Source organism: Gorilla gorilla, chromosome 15, assembly GCF_029281585.2.
Source record: "Gorilla gorilla gorilla isolate KB3781 chromosome 15, NHGRI_mGorGor1-v2.1_pri, whole genome shotgun sequence".
NCBI lineage: Eukaryota > Metazoa > Chordata > Mammalia > Primates > Hominidae > Gorilla > Gorilla gorilla.
Genome location: NC_073239.2, coordinates 66,973,125 through 66,989,799, shown reverse-complemented (window position 1 = coordinate 66,989,799; position 16,675 = coordinate 66,973,125).

Genomic DNA, 16,675 nt, shown 5'->3' with positions numbered 1-16,675 from the left:
GGGTTTTTCAAGCTACGCAGAATTTAATGGATCTGTTTCCCCAGCCTCTGGCTAACCAAATGAAAACATCAAGAGTCAAGGGGAGAAGGTCAGCATGTTTAGTTACAAACCTCTGGGGCTGTCTGGGGTGATTGCAGGCCTCAGCATACTGGCTTTGGGTGGGGTGAGGCCGGGGATGCATAGAATTCTGTCCCCTCTGCCCCTGCCTCAAAAAAAAGTTGAAGGCTTAAACCCCAGTACCTCAGACTATGGCCTTATTTGGAGATAGTCTTTACAGAGGTAATCAAGTTAAAATGTGGTCATTAAGGTCAGCCCTAATCTAATATAACTCCCGTCCTTATGAAAAGGGGAAATTTGGCCGGGTGCAGTGGCGGCTCATGTCTGTAATCCCAGGACTTTGGGAGGTCAAGGGGGCGGATCACAAGGTCAGGAGTTTGAGACCAGCCTGTCCAATATGGTGAAACCCCATTTCTACTAAAAATACAAAAATTAGCCAGGTGTAGGGGCATGTGTCTGTAGTCCCAGCTACTTGGGAGGCTGAGGCAGAAGAACCCGGGAGGCAGAGGTTGCAGTGAGCCGAGATTGAGCCACTGCATTCCAGCCTGGGTGACAGAGTGAGACTCCTTCTCAAAAAAAAAAAAAAAAAAAGAAAAGAAAAAAAGAAAAAAAAGAAAAGGTGGCGACAGACACACTCACAGTGAGAACAGCATGTGAGATGCAGGCAGAGGTCAGGGTGATGCTTCAACAAGCCAAGGAATACCAGAGGTTGCCAGCAAACCACCAGAAGCATGGCAAAGGCATCCAACAGATTCTCCCTCTCAGCCCTCAGGGGAGCCAGCCCTGCCAACACCTTGATCTTGCACTTCTAGCCTCTAGAACTCTGAGAAGACAAATTTCTGTTGGTTATGTCACCTAGTTTGTGATACCTTGTCGGGGTAGCCCTAGCAAACTCAGGCAAGATCCTTCAAGTACCAAAGAACAGAGGAGTTTGGTGACAGCCACTGGACTCAAGCGATTTCCCTGCAGCCTCACATCGGGACATGAAGATGTGGGGAGCAGCTAGCCTCCCCTATATTTCTGTAGCTGATGGAAAGTGAAAAAAAAAACCACCAACAGCCTCATGGCCTTGAAACGCTGCATCCCTTCAAGCATCGGATGGTTCTCTTTCAGAAAGGCTGTTATTTGCACCAGTAACAACTCTATAAGTAGTGCTTGCTAATTTGCCAGGAACTATTTGAAGTGCTTTAATATTCTAATTCCTTTTGTTGTTGTGACAGATGAGGAAACTGAGGCACAGAGAGGCTAAGCAACTTAAGGTTAGCAGCTAATACATAGAGAAGGTGAGATTTGGGGGTTTTTGTTTGTTTATTTGTGTACAGCTGGGGTCTCGCTATGTTGCCCAGGCTGATCTTGAACTCCTGGCCTCAAGCAATCTTCCCACTTCAGCCTCCCAAAGTGCTGAAATTGCAGGTGTGAGCCACAGCACCCAGCTGAAAAGGTGGGGTTTGAACCCAAACAGACTCCCTCCAGAGTCCACACATTTAACCACGACATCTTTAAGTGCATGAGCTGGAGTCCATGCGATCCTGCGTTGGACACAGTAGTTCCTGATTGAGATTGGTGTGCTGAGTGAAAGCCATTCCCAAGCCATGTTGTTTGCCACAGTGTGTGTGTGTGTGTGTGTGTGTGTGTGTGTGTGTTTTAACCCCTTGTGTCTATCACTGGTGGCTGGTGGCTGCCCCAGTCAGGGCTACCTTGAAACAGCAGAAACCCCAAAGCAGCAGGTTCCCCTCTCTTCTCATGCTCATTTTCTGGAACTCTTACCTGGCCTGGCTGGGCCAGAAGTTTCCCTTGGATATTCCTCTCAGTAGAGGAGTTCAAGGAGTCCTCTCTCCACCTGCAGGCAACCAGGGTATCCTGACAGAGACCAAATCTTTCAGAAAGGCCTTTTCTGCTCACTTCCTGGGGGTCATGTTAAACAAGACTACTTCCCAGAAAGCACAACTGACGCTGACTGGCAAGGACTGTCTGAATATCTATCATATATCTATCTATCTATCTATCTATCTATCTATCTATCTATCTATCTATCTATCTATCTGTCTATCTATCTATCTATTTATCTATCATCTCTCTATCATCTACCTATCATCTATCCATCCATCCATTTAATCTTTTTTTTTTCCTTTTCCTGGCAGAAAAATCTAAATGTCTAAATGGGTAGGCATCTTTCAACTTATGAACAGTCTTTGCAAACCCCAACTAAACTTTCTTTGTTGAATGATTCTTACATGTGCACAAATGCACACGTGAAAAAACTTTGTATGTGATCTCTGCCGCCTGGGTTCCCCCACCTCATCCACTGCTTGATTTCTGCTTGTGGAATTGGAAGTCCGCAGGGATGGGGGAAGAAGGTCAAAGGACACCCACAGGCTCTGCAAAAGCCAGCCACTGGGCCAAGCTGCCACCATCTGGCTCCTCCCACTGCCTACTTTACCTGTCTCACCTCACAAGGGGCTGAGCTAAGGTTGCTTTGAGCATATGGGGCTTTTTTTTTTTTTTTTTTTGAGACAGAGTAAGACTCTGTCTCCCAGGCTGGAGTGCAGTGGCACATTCACAGCTCACGGCAGCCTTACCCCCAGGCTCAAGTGATCCTCTCACCCAAGCCTCCTGAGTAGCTAGGACCACAGATGTGCACCATTGCACCTGGCTAACTTTTAAAACTTTTTGTAGAGATGGGGTCTCACTATGTAGCCCAGGCTAGTTTCAAACTCCTGGGTTCAAGCAGTCATTCCGCCTTGGCCTCCCAAAGTGCTGGGATTACAGATGTGGACCACCATGCCCAGCCTACATGGGGCATTTTGTTAAGCAGAAATGAAGACTCAGTTGCTACTAAGCATCTGTGCCACTTGTTCTTTGATGGTTCTTCATTTTTACTATTTATTCCTTACCATAACCAGTTGTTAATCCCATTTTTAAGAGGTTGCATTTGAGGCCTAGCAATTTACTCTGGGGAACTTGAATGAGAGGCTTGGAGCCTGGGCTTCAGCAATTCTGAAAAGTCCACTCCATACCCATGATCCATACCACGTCAGTTACAGAGGTCCCAGAAATGTGTGCTAAGTCAGCATAGAGACTGTTTTCTGGGTAAGGATATTTGCATTTTCTCTTTTGTTTGTTCAACAATAAAAATGCTTTGAGTTGATTTTCTAGACTTGGTAACAAAGATCAAGATGACAATAATGATGCAAAAGTATGTGAAATTGGGCTGGATGTGGTGGTTCACGCCTGTAATCCCAGTACTTTGTGTGGCCAAGGTGGGAGGATCACCTGAGGTCAGGAGATAGAGACCAGCCTGGCCAACATGGTGAAACCCCGACTCTACTGAAAAAATACAAAAATTAGCCAGGCGTGGTGGTGGGCACCTGTAATCCCAGATACTCAGGAGGCTGAGGCAGGAGCATTGCTTGAATCTGGGAGGCGGAGGTTGCAGTGAGCAGAGATCACACCACTGCACTCCAGCCTGGGCAACAGAGTGAGACCCTGTCTCAAAAAAAAAAAAAAAAAGTACGTGAAATTGGTGGTGAATCATGTACTAGGGCCTATTGCTGTGGGAGGCTCATGGACAACACAAACATGAGCCTTGCTTTTTAGGAGCCTAAAGTCTGAATGGGAAGGTCAAAATCTATGTGAAGCAAGTGGACAACTGAGGTTTCTCTAAACTGAAAGTGGCTTTACTGAGGATTTGCCGATCGTAAGGACAGAGACCCCTCCACATGTCTCAAGAAAGGAGGGATTTAATGTAGGAGTGCAAGTGGTTGGTGCTGTCATGGAGACAGCTCCGAGGCCTGGGGAGGCCTCTCCATCTCACCCCTCCCTCAAGATCCCTGCTGTCTCTGTGCATCTGTCCCCTGCTCCTCTCTCTAATGACCCTTCCTCTGCTCATTCAGCTCCTGTTCTCTCCTAATTTCAACTTACACATAACTTCACCAGCCAGGATTCTGTTTCCACCTCTAGACATCCTTTCAGCTTCAACTACTACCCTAAGTGGTTCATTCTTTCTGTATTTGGTAGTTCTAATTCCCAGGAGACGCTCTGATTGGCCTAGCTCCTAGGCCTCTGTGAGCCTGTGCTTTAGCAATCCTTGGTCACTTGTCCCTCCTGACAGTCCGGTCAGATGTGGCCAGGAGTAATCACAAGATCACCTAAAGGGCTCTGGGCAGCTAGACACCTAAAACAACTCTGGGATGGGGGTTCCTGATGACAATCTCAACTAAAGATCATAGGAAAGAGAATCGTTCTGAGCTGGAAAGAGTAGACTTCACAGGGCAGTGAGATGGCCAGGGCTTCAACACACAGCATTTACATCATAGGAGAGAAGAGGAAGCTGACAAGCAGGAATGGCTATGGTGGTAAACTGTTGCAGTTTTCAAAATTATTTGTTTCCCTTCCCCATGGAAGGATTCTACATTCCTACCCAGATGATATCACACTTGGAAGTGTGAAACTTTTACCAATGAAATATGAGTAGAAGGGATGTGTGTCATTTTAGGCAAAAGCAATGGATAACCATTGCATGGTTCACCATGTTCCCTTTTCCCTCTGCCACGAGAACAACACAGTCCCACATAGGGACTGCTCCATCCCCTCAGGTCCCAGAATGGAAACAACCTGGGGCAGAGACAGAGCTCAATCGTGACAGTCCATGATGGATACATGATGCGAATAAGTCAATCTTTGTTGTGTGAAGCCACCGAGATTTTGGGGTCATTTGCTACTGTAGCATAACCTAGCCTATCCTGACTGAGACAAGGAACATGTTGTGTTTTTAGAATATCAGATAGATGGGAGAGAAGGATGGCAGTGAAGCGGTAATGAGAAGTGGGACCAGGAATCCAGGTGTCAGGGAAGGAAGACATGAAGCAGGCAACAAGAGAAGATCTAGAAAGAAGGAGGAGACTCTGAGCGCCATTGTAAAGGAAGATGTAGCCAGTTTTGGTAACAGGTTGTGTGTTATTCTGCTTGAGCTGTGATTATGGTTTGGCTGTGTCCCCACCCAAATCTCATCTTGAATTCCCAGTGTGGGAGGGACCTGGTTGGGGGTGACTGAATTGTGGGGGCAGGTCTTTCCCATGCTGTTCTTGTGATAGTGAATAATTCTCATGAGATCTGATGGTTTTAAAAAGGGGAGTTTCCTTGAACAAGCCCTCTTTCCTTTTCTGCCACCATGTGAGACGTGCTTTTCACCTGCCATGATTGTGAGGCCTTCCCAGCCACGTGGAACTGTGAGTCCAATAAGCCTCTTTCTTTTGTAAATTGCCCAGTCTCAGGTATGCCTTTATCAGCAGCATGAAAATGGACTAATACAAGCTGCCATCACAAAATGCTATAGATTGGGTGGCTTAGACAACAGACACTTATTTTTCTCACAGTCCTGAGAACTGGATGTCTAAGATCAAGATGCTGCTGGCAGAGTGGGTTTCTGGTGAGTTCTTTCTTCCTGGCTTGCACATGGCCACCGTCTTGCTGTGTCCACATATGGCCTTTCCTCTGTGTGTACAAAGAAAGAGAGCGACAGGTTTTTGGTGTCTCTTCCTCCTCTTATAAGGAAATCAGTCCTGGCCAGGCGCCATGGTTCACACCTGTAATCTCAGCACTTTAGGAGGCTGAGGTGGGAGGATCACTTGAGGCCAGGAGTTTGAGATCAGCCTGGGCAACATAGTGAGACCCTGTCTCTACAAAAAATAAAAATTAGCCAGGCATGGTGGCACACGTCTGTAGCCCCAGCTACTGGGGAGGCTGAGGCAGGAGAATTGCTTGAACCCAGGAGGTGAAGGTTGCAGTGAGCCGAGATAGTGACACTGCACTCTAGCCTGCATGACAGAGCAAGAACCTATCTCAAAATTAATTAATTAATTAATGAAGTCTTTTTTTAAAAAGGGACGCCCAGTCCTATCAGATTAGGACACTGTCCTTATGACCTCATTTAGCCTTACTTCCTCCCTTAAAGGCCCTGTCTTTAAATATAGTCACATTGAGTGTAAGGGCTTCAACATACGCGTTTTGTGGGGGCAATTCAGACCAGAAAAGGTTGAAATAGGGAACAAAGGAGAGTAAAGGATGAAGAAAATTCCTTATTTACTAGTGTGTCATAGTTGGGAGTTGGAACCACTTTGAGGTGAAGGTTTACTTTCAGACAAATGGAATCAGTGGTGGGGTGGTCGTGCAGCTAGTGATTTCCCGCCGGCACTTGGGATTGGGCTCAGGGCTAGAGAAAGAGATCTGGGTGAGTCAGACTATGGAAACTGTGTTTTGGTTTATAAATATATCCAAACAGGTTGTGAGAAATGAGCACGAGCACCACACTTGAGGACAGAGGCCACGAAGAGGACCCTCAATCCTAGATGGACAGAAGGAAGAGGAGGGAATAAAAACAAAGATCTCCCAACGGCATCACTCCACTGCTGGGGGCAGACCCTGGGATGAATTGCTCTGCCACCTGAGATCGCTGAACAGAGTCCCCATTATCCAGGAGAGCAGCCAGCCAGGTAGGCCCAGGATGAGGGCTCGTGTGGCGTGTGGCATGGGGCACGGGGCAAGGCTCTCTTAGGTTGTTAATGTGGTGGGTCCGGCACAACTAAATGCAGCTCAGAGATTATTTATTTTTTCAGTGTTTAAACCTTATTCATACTCTTGTTAAAATTTCACCGCAAAAGGCAGTGCATGGTGGCTCATGCCTGTAATACCAGCACTTTGAGAGGCTGAGGTGGGCAGATCATTTAAGCCCAGGATTTCAAGACCAGCCTGGGTGACATAGACCCCATCTCTGTTTTTGAAAAATAAAATTAAGTAATAAAGAAGAAAAAATTTGGCCGGGCGCGGTGGCTCACGCCTGTAATCCCAGCACTTTGGGAGGCCGAGGCGGGCAGATCACGAGGTCACGAGATCGAGACCAGCCTGACTAACATGGTGAAACCCCATCTCTACTAAAAATACAAAAATTAGCCGGGTGTGGTGGCACGCGCCTGTAATCCCAGCTAGTCGGGAGGCTGAGGCAGGAGAATTGCTTGAACCTGGGAAGTGGAGGTTGCAGCGAGCCAAGATCGCACCACTGTACTTCAGCCTGGTGACGAGCGAGACTCCGTCTAAAAAAAAAAAAAAAAGAAAGAAGAAAAAATTCACACAAAAAATCCATGAGGTAGGTGTCATCTCCATTGCCGAGAAGATGAAACAGAAGATCAGAGAAACAAGGGAACTTTTCTGAGGTGAACAGCTCAAGAGACTGAGGCAGGTCTCTTACCACTGTCACGTGGGTCCCCGTGAAGAGTCCACCAACAGGTTTGTGTGAGCAACAAGGCTGTTTATTTCATCCGGGTGCAGGCAGGCTGAGTCCGAAAAAAGAGTCAGCAACGGGAGATAGGGGTGGGGCAGTTTTATAGGATTTGGGAAGGTAGTGGAAAATTACAGTTAAAGGTGGTGGTTATCTCTTGCAGGCAGGGGCGGGGGTCACAAGGTCCAGAGTGGGGAGATCATGAGACTCATTGTCCAGTGGAGGGGGGCGGGGGGGAATGTCACAAGGTCGATTGATTAGTTGGGGTGGTGCAGGAACAAATCACAATGGTGGAATGTCATCTTTTGTGGTTCTTCAGTTGCTCCAGGCCATCTGGATGTATACATGCATGTCATAGGGGTTATGATGGCTTAGCTCAGGCTCAGAGACCTGACAATCACCACATTGCCTTTGGGATTCCACCTGCGTCTTCCTTTGGAGAAGTCCCTCATGTGGAGATTTTGCAGGGTTTAGCTTGAACGCAGTTCAAGGCAGGGGGCAAGAAACCACTTGAAGTGATCATTTCCCAGTTCTGAGGGTCTCTTTCCTGTGAGTTTGTTCACAGTTTAGCCTCTGTCCTTGGAAACTTCCCAGAAACAAGACCAAGACTATCTTTAATATTAAGGGTAAAACAGGGCTTTTGCACTAAGAAAGATCTTCATTGCTTTTGAAACTCCTAAAGTACACATTTGTGTTTTCTCTTGCTTGGAGAGGTCATCCAAGAACTGGCCACTCCCTGACATTTCTATGGAATCTCTTTTTCTGGAATGGTCTTCCTAGATCCCCTGGATTCCAAAAAAGTACATCCGGAAGTTCCCATGGCAAGTTCTCATGGTAGTAACAGTGTGTACATAATTCTGTTTAATACTCCTTGCTGCTATGTGAGACGCACAATTGCACCCATTGTTCCTGTTGGCAGAAACTGACTTCTGGCTCCACCTTCTTCGTTTTCTTCTACTTCTACTTCTACCAAGGAACAGCTGGAGAGATGAGTTTGCTGGCTCACACACAATAGGCCCCAAAAGCACCTCCAGTCCTCCCCCAGCTGTGTGAAATTAACTCAGCACCGTTTTGTATAGTAAGACATACTGGCATCGCTGAGTGAATGCCTAAGCAGCTCTCACTGTCTCCACCTGGCCTAAGAGGTCCAATGGGTGCTACCTCTCTGGTGTGTCTGGTCCCAGGATATTCAACTGAAATCCCCCCGCTGAAAGGATGGCAAAGCAGTATTCTTGTTGGATATTTAAAACAAGAAGCTGTGAAGGTTCCCAAAGGCTCTGAATCTCCACTTCAAGGTCAAGAAAAAAGCGTTAACCTAGTTTAGCTATATTTTAGGAAGCAGATGCTGGGCACCTGAAAGGCCAAATTTTGCTTCTAGCCACAGGTTTTCTGCAGAGAAAACAAGACAGAGCTCAACTTAGGGCACATAGATGAGCAGGATAGAGGATGTTGCTTAAGGACCCTGCAGCTCTGGACCCACCAATGACTAAGTGTGTCAGAAAGAGCACGTGTGACCATGTTCTGTGGAATGTATGCATTTGTAGGATGCTTTCTGCACAGGCACTTTTCAAAAAGCTTTCTCTTTGGAGGTGTGTGTGGGGCAGACAGGGCTGGACCAATATAGGGGTGAGCAGGGATGGGAAGGACATAGTGAGTGAAGGTTCCACCGTTACCGTAGCCTCTGAAAACATCATATGGAAATTCCATCCCAACTGGGAAGCCAGAGTCATGGGAAGTCAACTTACTCCCCTTAAGTTACAGAACAGCCACCAAAGAGGAACCACATTTCTTTTGTTTTTGTTTTTGTTTTTGAGATGGAGTCTCACTCTGTCACCCAGGCTGGAGCGTAGTGGCGAGATCTCAGCTCACTGCGACCTCTGCCTCCCAGGTTCAAGCGATTCTCCTGCCTCAGCCTCCTGAATAGCTGGGACTACAGGCACATGCCACCACGCCTGGCTAATTTTTTGTATTTTTAGTAGAGACGGGGTTTCACTATGTTAGCCAGGATGGTCTCGATCTCCTGACCTCGTGGTCCACCTGCCTCGGCCTCCCAAAGCACTGGGATTACAGGCATGAGCCACTGCACCCAGCCAAGGAACTCCATTTGTAAAGTGTTATAAGGCTCATACATTACGCATCTTATTTGGTTAACATTTGCACTGGCCACAACTTCTATAAAGGAAGCTGGTGTATTCTAGCAGCCCACCAACTGGAATTCTCTCCCTTAGGCCTGGAAAGATCACTAAGTCTTGTGCCAAGGAGGCACTTGCCCCAGGCCTCCTGGGAAGCTTTCTTTATTCTGATTCACCAGTTTCACCCCTGAAAGTGGTATAGGACAAGGCCTTGTTGGCTAGCTATGGTGGATGCAGGGATTTCTTTTTTGCCTAGAAAAAAAAAAAAAGCCAAGAAAAAAACCCAGTGTTTTTTTCTGTTGCTATGTAACGAATCATTCTTTTTTTTTTTTTTTTTTTTTCTTGATGGATTCTCGCTCTGTCCCCCAGGCTGAAGTGCAGTGGCATGATCTCAGCTCATCACAACCTCTGCTCCCTGGGTTCAAACGATTCTCCTGCCTCAGCCTCTTGAGTAGCTGGGATTATAGGCGCCTGCCACCGCGCCTGGCTAATTTTTGTATTTTTAGTAGAGATGGGATTTCACCATCTTGGCCAGGCTGGTCTTGAACTCCTGACCTCATGGTCCACCCACCTCAGCCTCCCAAAGTGCTGGAATTACAGGCATGAGCCACCGTGCCCGGCTACAAATTATTCTTAAACTAAGCAACTTAAAACAACAAACATTTATGATCTCACAGTTTCTGTGGGTTAGGAATCTGGGGCTTAGTTGGCAGTTCTGCCTCATGGTCTCTCACACAGTTGCAGTTAACCTGCTGGCTGGGGCTGGCGTCATCTGAAGGCTCAACTGGGGAAGGATCTGCTTGCAAGCTCAGTCATGTGGTTGTTGGCAGGCCTTACCTCCCTGCTGGCTGTTAGCCAGAGACATCTGTTCCTCACAACCTGAGCCTCTCACAGTGTGCCTGAGTGTCTCATGACATGACTGCTGGTTTCTCCCAGAGTGATCCAAGAGAAAGATAGAGGAAGAGAAGGAGAGAGAGTCCATGACAGAAGCCATAGTCCTTTATAACCCAATCTCAGGAGTGACATTCTATCATTTCTGCTACATTCTTTTGGTGACACAGAAAACACTGATGTGGGCATAGGCTGTGCAAGGATGTGAATTCCAGGAGGCAGGGACCTTGGGGGCCATCATGGAGGCCTGTTTCAGAAAGGAGAGAAGGCGAGGGAGAGCATCATGCAACGAAAAGTTTAGTGGTATGACCTGGCTAATGAATGAACAGCTCTTCTATTAATGGGATGAGTGTCTTTCAAAAGTCAACATCTCTGGGCCTTGCCTGTAAAGTCAGGTATTTGGATGAGTATGATCTCTAAGTTTTCTAAAGCCTGGGGTATTTGCAATTAGAGGTTATTAGGAGAGGAGTGAAGAAGGGGAAGAGAATAGGGAGACAGAAATTTGAGCCCCATGAAGCAGCCTGAGACCTGAACCCTGAGCCTGCTCGAGGCTCCAAGCCCCAGTCCTAGTGGATTCCACAGCTCTAGGACCAGGTTGGATGCCCAAGTCCTGCCGTTTGCTGAATGAGGAAATGGGAACAGTGAGCTCTAATTTAATAGCTCCTGCCCTGTTCTCTGAGGTTTCCAGATCTATTTCTGTGCACAAGCAAACAGAAATAAGTGAGGGCACACCAAGCCTGGGGAGAGGGCGCTCCTGGTATACAGGAGCCGGGACCGGTTTGTGTGTAAAATGATGGGGCTTCCTAATTGCCTAAATGTTTTTCAGAGTGGAGTACAGTCATCCTAGCAACTGCTAGCACCTGAGCAGTTCTTGAGACCATCATTGCTTCTTATTTCACATCCTGCCCAACCCTTCCAGATCCTTCTACCCACCGGTAACTGGGATCTGCTGGACCTCACGGAGCATATTATTGAATGGGCACCAGGGAACCTTGATGTTAAAGTGCCCTTAGAATTTTTTTTTCTTTGAGACAGGGTCTTGCTCTGTTGCCCAGGCTGGAGTGCAGTGGCGCAATCATAGCTCACTGCAGCCTCAAATCCCTGGGCTCAAGCCATCCTCCCACTTCAGCCTCCTAAGTAGCTGGAACTACGGGTGTACACCACCATGCTTGGCCAACTTAAAAAATATTTTTTTTAGAGACAGAGTCTTGTTATGTTGCCCAGGCTGGCCTCGTACTGCAGGGCTCAAGTGATCCTCCCACGTTGGCCTCCCAAAGTGCTGGGATTACAGGCGGGAGCCACCACACCAGGCTGGAAAATCTCTGATGGGGCTGCTTCTGCTCTGGGAGCTGCCTGCTGAAAGAGAAAGGCCGGGTTTCACTCAGTCAACTTGCCTTCCTTTCTTTGAGTTCGGCACAGGGAAATACCAGCTCCTCAGAACTGGAGAGGCATGGACTTTGCAGTTTTTAAGGAGAATGACTTATTCTCAGAGATGAGTTATCTACTTCAGTAACCATCTTGAGCATTCCCTGGAAGAACCAAAGCCTTACAATTACCCGTGTAATTTCTTGGCGTGTTTGGTGACGCCTGAGTCATCCCAGGAAACATCCTGGGTGTTTATTCTTAAATGCTGGGATTTCATCCTCAAGTTTTGAGCTGCTCCTTCAGGAAAGCTTCCAGTTTTGTAGTTCTCAGTATAAAACCGCAACCTGTAACTGCCCAGGAAGCCCCCAGGGCTAAGCAGGGAGATGGCCAGACTCCAAGCAGATCCCCTGAGACCCCTGCAGAGCTGAGCTGGGGCAGTGTGGGGTAGGAGGAGTTGGGTTCTGTTTGTGCCAAAGAGAGTTAACTGCCAAAATCCTCAGCAAGGTTTCCTTCTGAGAAAAAATAGAGAAGCCTGATTGGAAAGAAAGAAGATTTGTAAACAGCTAAGATCTGCGGTTGCATCCTGCTACTGAGAACATCCTAACATTTCAGACACAAGATCGGGGCTGTCTGCTGCTATTTGAACTGGCTTGGGATAAAATAAAGGTTGTGCTTTCATATTATGAGTCATATGGCTCTGTGAGCTGGAGCAGAGTTAGTTACCCTCATGAAGACCCATGTTCCATCCCTGAATTACTCAGGACAGCTAGCTCTCCAGGACTGGGACTTCTCATCTGGCCAAGCTCCTCCCAAAATTTAACACTCACCTTCCCTCTTTCTTTCCTTCCTTTCTCTTCCCTTCACTTGCCTTCTTCAGTCTCAAAAGGACATTAAGTGATTCCGGATCTGGATTTCAAAACGCTCTTAACCAGAATCCAAGAAATAAATGGAACTTTAGAGGCCATCTAATTTAACCTCTTTGTTAATTCTGAAATCTTCAAGGGTCTAGCCTCTGACAAACACCTTCATGATAGGAAGACCATGATGATACAAAGCAATTCATTCTCTTTGGATGACTCTATTATTGTAGAACTGATTTTCATATTGACTTTCTTATACTACAGTCAGCCTCTCTGAAACTCATTTGTATTAACTCTTACTTTACAGGTCGGGCACGGTGGCTCATGCCTGCAATCCCAGTACTTTGGGAGGCCAAGGTGGGCAGATCACAAGGTCAGGAGTTCAAGACCAGCCTGGCCAACACGGTGAAACCCTGTCTCTACTTAAAAAAAAAAAAAATACAAAAATTAGCCAGGTGCGGTGGTACATGCCTGTAGTCCCAGCTATTCAGGAGGCTGAGGCAGGAAAATCACTTGAACCCAGGAGGAAGAGGTTGCAGTGAGCCGAGATTGTGCCACTGTGTTCCAGCCTGGGCAACAGAGCAAGACTCCGTCTCAAACAAAACAAAACAAAACAACTCTTACTTTACCTCCTGGGGCAACCTAGCATAGGGCTACTCCTTCTCTATAGCAATCTTTCAGATGTTTGAAGAAAATTGCTATGAGGCAAGGTGATGTTGTGACTAAAGCATACAGTTTGGGTCTTGGGTGAGTCTCAGCTTCGCCCCTATTGATTGCATGTGAATTTGAAAAAGTCCCATAACCTCATTTGCAAGTAGAGATACTACCCCTCATTGCAGGCAGTGTATCTATACTTCTGCATTGAGTGATCTCATATTGGTCTCTTGAACTTGGTACTGTAGGATATTTACACCATGGAAATTGGCAAATGCTACCAATGAGGGCTTTTTGTTTGTTTGTTGTTTTACCAGCACACCACTAACCATATCTCAGTTTAGTGGTAAGGATAAAATTACATTAGTGCAAGTAAATGTCCTTTGTGAACTATAAAGACCATAGAAATTATAGATACTAGTTTTTTGATAGACTGCCACAAAGTGATCCTCAATCAGTCACACTCCTGAATTTGTACTTTTGTGTAGTCACTTTCTACATTCTTACTTTGGCTGCTCTTGTGACTTTCTCAGTCCAGTAGAAAGCAACAGAAATTCTGAGCTCGGGCTTTTAGAGCCCTGTAGCAGCCACTTTCACTGTCTTGCAGCCTTGAGAAGCCATGAAGTCTAGGCTAGCCTCCCTGAGTATGAGAGGTTCTGTGGAGAAGAATGGTGAAAGAACATGAGGAGGGAGGTGCCCATTCCAGCTGAGGCCATAGATGTGTGAATGAAGCCATCAGGACTCCTCCAACCCCGGTTGACCTACTAGCTGGCCCCAGATCTATCAAGGAGCCCAGCCAACACCATGACACCACATGGCACAGAGGAAAGCTCCCTGGCCCAGACTGCAGAACTGTGAACAAATGAATGGTTATTGTTGGTTTAAGAAACCAGGTTTTAGGCATAGTTTGTACATAATGATCAACGCGTATTACAGTTATTATCAGGCCCCTCCAAGTCTTCTCTTGTCCAGCTTAAACTTTCCCAGATCCCTGGATGGCATCTTGGTCTTCCTCTGGATGGGCTCCATTAACCAGTCCTGGGATAAACATGATGCTTGCTCCCAGAGCTCTGACCATACAGAGCTTGAGGAAATTCTGCCCCGTGCTCTGGATCCCAGATGAACACTTCAGTTGGAGGGCAAGCCAGAGCTTTTGGCACAACAGCTCACTCTGCGAGCTCATTCTGAGCCTTTGCAGACAACTCAAACCCCCAGGCTATGAAACTAGGCCCTCCCATCCTGATATATTTTTAAATTCCCAAGTACAAGGTTTATAGTCATCACCACTAAACTACCTTTTCATTTTAACTTATTATTTCAGTTTTTGAAAATCTGGACTCTGATTTGATTTTAAATTTTGCAACAACTATAGCATTTCCTTACATACACACATTCACTCCCACCCCCACACCCAAACTCACATCTGTCTAGACTCATGCACATCCAAATACACAGAAACATCTATGCACATAAAAGGCAGAAACTCATTTCAGTTTTCATAGCAGCTATGGTGTCTTCTTAATAGTCATGGATCTTCGCAGTCAGCCTCCTGATTTCTTTCTCAGCCTCGTCTCCTCATCACTTCCAGTTTCGGTAGAAGAAACCACAACTCTAGTGACTTAACCAATTAGGGCTTATTTTTCTTAGACAAAAAGAAGACCAGAGGTAGGGAGTCCAGGACCAGAATAGGGGTCCTGTGATGCCATTAGAGATCAGGTTTCTTCAGTTCTTCCATTCTGCCATGTTTTTCATTATTCTCATGATTTCAGGATGGCTGCTCTACCCTTAAATGTGGCATATGTGATCCAGACAAGAATGAGACAGAAAGGAAAAAGGGAAAAAGAAAAAAGGCAAGTGCTACTGAGTCTGTTCCCTTTTATACAGAAATTAGCAGCCTTCCTGGAGCCCCTGCCCAGGAAACTTCTAGTTACATTCATTGTCCAGAACTGTGTCATGCAGTGACCCCAGCTGTGAGGGAATCTGGGGATACGAATATTTGTAACTGGGCACATTGCCACCCTGAGAAAAAATAACTGAGGTTGTGTTAATAAGAAAAAAATGGAGAAAGATAAAAAAAGAAAAGAAATGGAGAATGAATAATGAGTAGAGAACTAGCAGAGTTTGCCACATTCTCCCACACATACTATAAATTTGTATACCCAGATACATGCCAAATTTATTGAAAAAAGGTTATAGAAAATAAGGCAATGTGGTAGGTTGCAAAAAGAAAATAGTCAAAAATTCTCCCATTCCTGTACCAACAACTCTTTTCCATGTGACTTTGACATTCTTCTCATCAAGAGTCTATTTTTCCACTCTTTGATTCTGGGAAAAGCAACTTGTGACTGGCATTGACCAGTAGAATGTAACAAAAGTGATTCTATGTGACTTTCTAGCTCAAGAGGCCTTTCAACTTCCATTCTTGCCCTCTTAGAACTTGGTACTACATGTAAAGAATCCCAGAATAGCCTCTTTGAGGATGAGAGACCATGCATAGAGAGAAACCCAGCCAACAGCCAGTACCAACCCCCAGACATGTGAGTGAGGTCATCTTAAAAGATCCAGCCCCCTTCAAGCCTCTAGATGACAGTGGCTGCAGAAGTAACTTTAGAAAACCACCCTGCTGAGCCCAGCCCAAATGGCTGCCCCACAGAATCATGAGCAAATAAAATGGCCATTTCTTTAGATATTAAGCTGTGGCATGAATAATGACATAGTTTATTTGTAGAGTACAAACAAAGTGGGTAATATTTGTGGTGTTGTTGGATCCTGGATTGACCCAGGTCTGGTTTTCAAACTTTGTTCATAGGAGCCCTGCATGCAGGGCAACAGGAAAGCCAAACTAACAGTGCCCTAAGTCCCCTGCCCTCACCCATCCAGGGCACCTTGCCTCTATCCATTTTGCAGAATTGGGTCCTGCATAAGATCTTATTTTTAAAAAAAGGTTGAATAGCCTCTCAACTGGATCATCTTTAAGTTTCCTTTAACTGTAAAGCTCAATGATCAGTCATAGAATTTTACTTGTTTTGGTAGTTGCATTCTCCCTGCCTCTCTTTCTGCTCCTTTTCCTTTGTATTTCATCTCATTCACCCACATCACAGTTCAACATGAAAGCACCTGGTGTTCTTCCATCACTTGCCCTGATTCCCCTCAGCCACCACCCACCCATCCACCCACATACTCAGCACCCAGCCTTATCCCTGCCCTTTGCAACCCTCCTTAACAGGGAGCAGGGCTTATGTTTCATCCTAGAAAGCCAAGGCTAAACTAGGAGAGGTGGCAGGGCCTGTGTAATTCTCAGAGGTACAGACTAGATGTTGTCATAAGTGACAGCAGAGGGCTGGGAATGACACCTGCCCATGAGAGCCAGGAAGAAAGTTAAGTCTTTAATGGCTGACCTTTTCTAGAGCATTCTTTGTGCCAAGAGCCATGCTAGATGGTTA